This window comes from Hemiscyllium ocellatum, chromosome 16, assembly GCF_020745735.1.
Source record: "Hemiscyllium ocellatum isolate sHemOce1 chromosome 16, sHemOce1.pat.X.cur, whole genome shotgun sequence".
NCBI lineage: Eukaryota > Metazoa > Chordata > Chondrichthyes > Orectolobiformes > Hemiscylliidae > Hemiscyllium > Hemiscyllium ocellatum.
The window spans coordinates 25,016,948-25,026,002 of NC_083416.1; positions in this window are offsets into that span (position 1 = coordinate 25,016,948).

Consider the following 9,055-nt stretch of genomic DNA (forward strand, 5'->3'; position numbering starts at 1 on the left):
TTAAAAGTGGTCTCACCAATGTTTTGTACAGCTGTAACATGACATCCCAACTCCTATCTTCAATGCATGGACCAATGAAGGCAAATGTACCAAATGCCTTCTTCACCACTCACTATAACTGCGACTCCATTTTCAAGGAATGATGTACCTGTGCCCCTAAGTCTCTTTGTTCAGAAATATTTAACACCAATGTATTTTAAAACAACAGAATGCACAAAACTCCATGTTCACTGCTATGTAATGTTGCCTTTTGATATTTAGTTTCAGGTATCAACAGAATTTGTTGAAAAAGATATACTCTCAAAGATTTGCATCTTCCACTCATTACAACAGAAACAAGAATGTCAAAGAGAACATTAATTTTTACATCATGAGATAAAGGTGCCGAGTGAGTGTATTTGTACTTCAGAACTTAATTGTGCAAAGTGATTTCAAAATTACACCAAGGCAGCAACATAAATCCAAAACCAAGGTTTAGGCAAGTACAGAATTAAAGCAAGATATTTTCAATCTCTTCAGTTTGTCCAGCTATATTGGACCCATGGACACATCATATATCTGCTACCTTTAACTTCAATCCTTTGTAGATTACAGAATGCTTTCCATGTCACTCATTAAAGATTCAAATAACTAATTTAACTCCTGCGCAAATTCAGCTGTGTGCAGAGCATGGAAGCTAAAGTTTCATTCAGGCAGGGCCCAGGCACATTAAGCAGAGCTAAACTTGATCAAGACCCTAACTGCATTAATAGGCTCAGTTATGTATAATCTAACTCTGATAAAGTGAGGAAGTTAAAATGCCGCAGAGGGGTTAGTTCCGTGCTTTGCTTCTCTTTCAGGACACAATACTTAAGGGTTAAGTATTTCACTACCAAAGGACTTACTGCAGTAGCAATTGAAAGCCTGTACTCTCACTATACAGACAGAACATCTCAGTAGGGGGGAGGCTGACTATCTCTCAGAAATTGAGCCTCGTGGAGTCACACATGTGGATTCCCCCTTTACCTCCAGACAGAGGTATTTGCCCTTTCCAGACAAGACTGATAGCCTTGGCTACAACCCTGTTAAACTGCCTCCTGCTCCCATGGTCTTACTTGTCCTCCATATTAGAACAGGTATGTGAATCTCCCATTCATTTCCCCTCCATATTAGCATAAGCATGTGAAATTCACCATTCACCACAGGCAAAACCCTTCTGCTTTAATCTCTTCCCATCAATGCATAATCATGAACAATATGATAATCAGTTTCTGTAATCCATTCACACATTACCACAGGACATCAATATTCATCAGGCTTTGTAAATTCATAATTACCTACTTTAAACTATGTAATGACAATCATCCATGTGACTGATAAACCTTTTGTATAATTCCTATAAAATATACTGTCATTGTATGTAGGGCAGAGATTCATGGAGACGAGTCACTACAAGTAGACACACGGCTACTTTGGGGACATTGAGAATCTCTTGCCAGCTGTCCGATAATAAAGCATTCACCATTGTATAGGAACTTGTGTTGTCCAGATTGGTGGAACAAAATATACATCAACAAATGGACTGAAGCAGGCAGGAACCAGGAAATCCTGGTGCAGCAAAAAGAAAGCTCCCACTATTTGAATATTGATACCATGACACTTGAAATAGTTGGTTTATTTCTCTTCTCCACTCCACATCATAATAAACTTCAGCATTAGTTCTATATGAATTTCAGAAAGGTATTCAATAAGGTTACTCATGGTAGACTGGTCAGCAAGGTTTGACAACATGGATTGCAGAGAGAACTAGTCATTTGGATACAGAACTGGCTCAAAGGCAGACGAGAGAAGATGGTGGTGCAGGGTTGCTTTTCAGACTGGAAGCCTGTGACCAGTGGTGCGCCACAAGGATCAGTGCTGGGTCTGCTACTTTTTGTCATTTACATAAATAATTTGGATGTGAACATATAAAGTATAGTTAGTAAGTTTGCAGATGACACCAAAATTGAAGGTATGGTGGACAGCAAAGAAGGTTACCTCAGAGTACAATGGGATCTTGATCAGATAGGCCAAAGGGCTGAGGAGTGGCAGATGGAGTTTAGTTTAGATAAATGTGAGGTGCTGCATTTTGGAAAGGCAAATCAGAGTAGAATTTATGCACTGAATGTTAAGGTCCTGGGGAGCGTTGCTGAACAAAGAGACCTTGGAGTGCAGGTTCGTAGTTCCTTAAAAATGGAGTTGCAGGCAGACAGGATAGTGAAAAAGGTGTTCAATATACTTTTCTTTATTGGTCAGTACATTGAGTACAGGAGTTGGGAGATTATGTTGCAGCTATACAGGTCATTGGTTAGGCCACTTTTGGAACATCATGTGCAATTCTGGTGTCCCTCCTACAGGAAGGATGATTTGAAACTTGAAAGGGTTCAGAAAAGATTTACAAGAATGTTGCCTGAGTTGGAGGGTTTGAACTATAGGGAGAGGCTGAATAGGCTGGGGCTGTTTTCCATGGAGTATCAGAGGCTGAGGGGTGACTCTATAGAGGTTTATAAAATCATGAGGGGCATAGATAAGGTACATAAACAGGGTCCTTTCCCCGGATTGACAGAGTCCAGAACTAGAGGGCATATGTTTAGAGTGAGAGGTAAAAAGTTTAAAAGGGACTTAAGGGACAATGTTTTCACGCAGAGGGTGGTGCGTGTATATAATGAGCTTCCAGAGGGTGTGGAGGCTGGTACATTTACAACATTTAAAAGGCATCTGAATGGGTATATGAATAGGAACAGTTTAGAGGGATATGGACCAAGTGGTGGCAAATAGGACTAGATTAGTTTAGGATATCTGGTCAGTATGGATGGGTTGGACTAAAGGATCTGTTTTGGGCCATACATCTCTATGACTCCATGACTCTGTCTCTGTCATTGGAACTTATGTTCACAATAACCTTAATGTGTAGGAGCAAATTACTGAAGATCCTGGAATCTGTACAGAAAACAACAAATGTTGGAGATCACAGCAGGTCAGGCAGCATCCATGGAGAGAGAGCAAGCTAACATTTCAAGTCTAAGGGACTCTTCATCAAAGCTGACGTAAAGTGTGGAGGGGGCAGAATTTATGCTATAGTTCGGAGGGATGGATTGTCGGGTGTGGGTGTGGTTAGTAAATGTTGGTGTGTTTACTCTTTTTTTCATTCTTACTAATTGTTCAGAGCATGGTTAAAATAAAAAATAAATTAAATGATGAAAAATACTATAGTACTGTAGTACAGTTCTGCTACAAAGCATGTTTCTTCAACACGAATTGGCTATAACACAATTAAATATTTTTAGACTCTTATTTGAAGAATGTGAACTTTCCTTACTTGTATTGGCTCTAACGTGAATCCTGCCCCATTGATTTAAATGGTGCTGCCATTATGCAATTTTCTTATAAAGTGGGATCACACGTGAATGAAACTAATGCATTATATCAGAACAGACTGTAGTTATAAGGTTCATTGTGAATGGAGAAATCATTTAAACACTACTCACAAAGCACTTGTGAACCATCCTCTTCTATCCATGCAATATCCCTCATGTTACTATTGTAATTAGAATTCATTCAATTACGCTAAACAAATCAGAGGTTCCTAAGCTTGCCTGACACCTGTTTAAGAAGTGTATCTCCTCAGTCAAAATCACCTGTTTTATGTATAACAAAAACTGATCTTTTAAAAATAAATTACTTATGGGATGTGACCATCACTGGATAAGTCAGCACTTACTGCTCATTCCTAGTTGCCCAGAGGATAGCTAAGTGTCAACCATATTGCTATGATTCTGGAGCCAGAGCAGGTGGGGATGGCAAATTTCTATCCCACAAGAGTCATAGAGATTTACAGCACGGAAACAGACTCTTCGGCCCAACTCATCCATGCCAACCAGATATCCCAAATTAATCCAATCCCATTTGCCAGTACTTGGCCCATATCACTCTCAATCCTTCCTGTTCATATACCCATTCAGATGCCTTTTAAATTTTGCAATTGTACCAGCCTTCACCACTTCCTCTGGCAACTCATTCCATACATGTACCACCTTCAAAAGTTGCCTCTTAGGTCTCTTAATTTTTTTTCTCTCTCACTCTAAACTGATGCAGTCTAGTTCTGGACTCCCCGACCTCAGGGAAAAGACCTTGTCTATTTACCCTAACCATGCCCCCATGAATTTATAAACCTCTATAAGGCCACTTAGTCTCTGACACTCCAGGGAAAACAACTCCAGCCTATTCAGCCTCTCCACGTATCCTAAATCCTCCAACCCTGCCAACATTCTTGTAAATCTTTTCTGAACCCTTACAGGTTTCATAACATCCTTCTAAAAGGAGGAAGACCAGAATTACACAAAATATTCCAGAAGTGGCCTAACCAATGTCCTGTGTAGCCGCAATATGACCTCCCAACTCCTACTGTCAATGCTCTGTCCAATAAAGGAAGGCATATCAAACGCCTTCTTCACTATCCTATCTACATGCAACTCTACTTTCAAGGAGCTATCAATCTGCACTCCAAGGTCTCTTTATTCAGCAACACTTCTCAGGACCTTACCATTAAGTGTATAAGTCCTGTTCTGATTTGCCTTTCCAAACTGCAGCACCTCACATTTATCTAAATTAAACTCCACCTGCCATCCTCAGCCCATTGGCCCATCTGATCAAGATCCAGTTGTAATCTGAGGTCTTCTTAGCACTCCTACACCTGCAATTTTGGTGTCATCTGCAAACTTACTAACCATACCTCCCATGTTCACATCCAAAACATTTATATAAATGATGAAAAACAATGGCCCCAACACCGATCCTTGTTGCGCACCACTGGTCACAGGCCTGAAAAGCAACCCTTCTGTCTTCTACCTTCAAATCAGTTCTGTATCCAAATGGCTAGTTCTTCTTTATTCATGAGATCTAACTTTGCTTATTGGAGGCAGATGATTGCAGATAAAGTGACGGCTGGAAAATGAGAAGCCTTCAGAAATGAGGTAACGAGAATCCAGAGAAAGTGTATTCCTGTTAGAGTGAAAAGAAAGGCTGGTAGATATAGGGAATGCTGGATGACGAAAGAAATTGAGAGATTGGTTAAGAAAAAGAAGGAAGCATATGTAAGGTATAGGCAGGATAAATCGAGTGAATCCTTAGAAAAGTATAAAGGCATTTGGAGCATACTTATGAGGGAAATCAGGAGGGCAAAAAGGGGACATGAGATAGCTTTGGAAAATAGAATTAAGGAGAATCCAAAGAGTTTTACAAATACATTAAGGACAAAAGGGTAACTAGGGAGAGAATAGGGCCCCTCAAAGATCAACAAGGTGGCCTTTGTGTGGAACTGCAGAAAATGGGGGAGATAATAAACAAGTATTTTGCATCAGTATTTACTATGGAAAAGGATATGGAAGATATAGAATGTAGGAAAATAGATGGTGACACCTTGCAAAATGTCCCTATTACAGAGGAGGAAGTGCTGGATGTCTTGAAACGGTTAAAGATGGATAAATCCCCAGGACCTGATCAAGTGTACCCGAGAACTCTGTGGGAAGCTAGAGAAATAATTGCTGGGCCTCTTGCTGAGATATTTGTATCATCAATAGTCACAGGTGAGGTGCCGGAAGACTGGAGGTTGGTTAATGTGGTGCCACTTTTTAAGAAGGGTGGTAAGGACAAGCCAGGGAACTATAGACCAGTGAGCCAGACGTCGGTGGTGGGCAAGTTGTTGGAGGGAATCCTGAGGGACAGGATGTACATGTATTTGGAAAGGCAAGGACTGATTAGGGATAGTCGACATGGCTTTGTGCATGGAAAGCAGGTCTCACAAACTTGATTGAGTTTTTTGAAGAAGTAACAAGGAAGATTGACGAGGGCAGAGCGGTAGATGTGATCTGTATGGACTTCAGTAATGCGTTTGACAATGTTCCCCATGGGAGACTGGTTAGCAAGGTTAGATCTCACGGAATACAGGGAGAACTAGCCATTTGGATGCAGAACTGGCTCAAAAGTAGAAGGCAGAGGGTGGTGGTGAAGGGTTGTTTTTCAGACTGGAAGCCTGTGAGCAGTGAAGTGCCACAAGGTTTGGTGCTGAGTCCTCGACTTTTTGTCATTTACATAAATGATTTGGATGCAAACATAAGAGGTACAGTTAGTAAACTTTCAGATGACACCAAAATTGGCAGTGTAGTGGACAGCGAAGAGGGTTACCTCAGATTACAACAGGATCTTGACCAGAAGTGGCAGATGGAGTTTAATTCAGATAAATGCCAAGTGCTGTATTTTGGGAAAGCAAATCTTAGCAGGACATATACACTTAATGGTAAGGTCCTAGGGAGTGTTTCTGAACAGAGACACCTTGGAGTGCAGGTTCATAGCTCCTTAAAAGTGGAGTCGTAGGTAGATAGGTATGCTTTCTTTTATTGGTCAGAGTATTGAGTACAGGAGTTGGGAAGTCATGTTGTGGCTGTACAGGTCATTGGTTAGGCTACTGTTGGAATATTGCATGCAATTCTGGTCTCCTTCCTATTGGAAAGATGTTGCGAAACTTGAAAGGGTTCAGAAAAGACTTACAAGGATGTTGCCAGGGTTGGAGGATCTGAGCTATGGGGAGAGGCTGAACAGGTTGGGGCTTTTATCCTTGGAACGTCGGAGGCTGAGGGTGATCTTTTAGAGGTTTACAAAATTATGAGGGGTGGGGATAGGATAAATAGACAGCGTCTTCTCCCTGAGGGCAGGGAGTCCAGAACTAGAGGGCAGAGGTTTAGGGTGAGAGGGGAAAGCTATAAAAGGGACCTAAGGGGCAACTTTTTCACACAGAGGGTGGTACCTGTATGGAATGAGCTGCCAGAGGAAGTGGTGGGGACTGGTACAATTGCCACATTTAAAAGGCATTTGGATGGATATATAATAGGAAGGGTTTGGAGGGATATGGGCCGGGTGTTGGCAGGTGGGCATAGATTGGGTTGGGTTATCTGGCCGGCATGGACAGGTTGGACCGAAGGGTCTGTTTCCATGCTGTACATCTCTATGACACTATAACCAGTGTCCCATGAAGAAACTTGTCGAATGCCTTACTGAAGTCCATAGCGATCACATCCACTGCTCTGACCTAATTAGTTCTTTCCATTGCTTCTTCAAAAAGCTCAATCAAGTTCATGAGACATGGTTTCCCACACACAAAGCCATGTTGACTATCCCTAATCAGTCCTTCCCTTTGCAAATACCTCCTGTCCCTCAGGATTCTTTCCAACAACTTGCCCATCACCAATGTCAGGCTCACCAGTCTATAATTCCCTGGCTTTTCCTTACCGTCTTTCTTAAATAGTGGCACCATGTTAGCCAATCTCCAGTCTTCTGTCACCTTACCCGTGACTATCGTTGATACAAGTATGTCAGCAAGGGGCCCAGTAATCACTTCCCTAGCTTCCCACAGAGTTCTAGGGTTCACCTGATTAGGTCCTGGAGATTTATCTACTTTTATGCGTTTTAAGATATTAGATCTCCTCTGTACTAGGGACATATTTCAAGATGTCACTATCTATATCCTCATATTCTGTATCTTCTAAGTACCTCTCCACATTAAACACTGATGCAAAATATTGGTTTAGTATCTCCCCCATCACCTCTGGTTCCACACACAGGCTGCCTTGCTGATCCTTGAGGGGCCCTATTCGCTGCCTACTTACCCTTTTTTCCTTAAGGTATTTGTAAAAATCCTTTGATTCTCCTTAACCCTATTTGCCAAAGCTATCTCATGTCCCCCTTTTGCCCTTCTGATTTCCCATTAAATATACTCCTACTGCCTTTATACTCTAAGGACTCATTCGATCTCTCCTGTCTATACCTGACACGCTTCCTTCTTTTTCTTAACCAAAACCTCAGTTTCTCTTGTCATCCAGTATTCCCTATACCTACCAGCCTTGCCTTTCACCCCAACAGGAATATATGACTCTCGTCTATGGACTCTCGTTTTCTCATTTTGGAAGGCTTCCCATTTTCCAGCTGTCCCTTTACCTACAAACATCTGCCCCCAATCAGCTTTTGAAAGTTCTTGCCTAATACCATCAAATTTGGCCTTCCACCAAATTAGAACTTCAACTGTTAGATCTGGTCTCTCCTTTTCCATCACGATTTTAAAACGAATAGAATTATGGTCACTGGCCCCAACGTGCTCCTCCACTGACACCTCAGTCACCTGCCCTGCCTTATTTGCCAAGAGTAGGTCAAGTTTTGCACCTTCTCTAGTGGGTACATCCATATACTGAATCAGAAAATTTTCTTGTTCACAATTAAATTCCTCAACATCTAAACTTTTAAGACTATGGCAATCCTAGCCTATGTTTGGAAAGTTAAAATCCCTGACTATAACCACCCATTATTCTTATAGATAACTGAGACCTCCTTACAAATCCCACTCAATACTGCAGATGGATGGGGAAAATATATAATACAAGCCCAATAAGGTGATCACCCCTTTCCTAGCTCTCAGTTCCACCCAAATATCTCCCTTCGATGTATTCCTAGGAATATCTTTCTGAAGTACAGCCATGATGACATCCCTTATCAAAAACACTACTCCACCTCCTCTCTTGCTCTATTTCTATCATTCCAATAGCATTTGTAACCTGGAATATTAAACTGCCAGTCCCGTCCATCCCTGAGGCACATCTCTGTAATTGCTATGATATTCCTAACCATGCCCCAAGTTCATTTGCCTTCCCTGTTACACCTTGTGCATTGAAATAAATGCAGTTTAATTGATCAATCTTACCTTGTTCTCTGCTTGTCCCTGCTTGCCCTGACTTATTGACTTGCTCCTTTTCCCAATTGTACCAGTCTCAGATTGATCTCTTTCCTCACTATCTCCCTGGGTCCCATCTCCCCACCTTACTACTTTAAATCCTCACCAGCAGCTCTAGCAAATCTCTCTGCCAGTATATTAGTCCCCTTCCAATTCAGGTGCAATCCGTCCTTCTTGTACAGGTCATTTCTATCTCTGAAGAGATTCCAATGATCCAAAAATGTGAGTCCTTCTCCCATACACCAGCTCCTCAGCCATGTA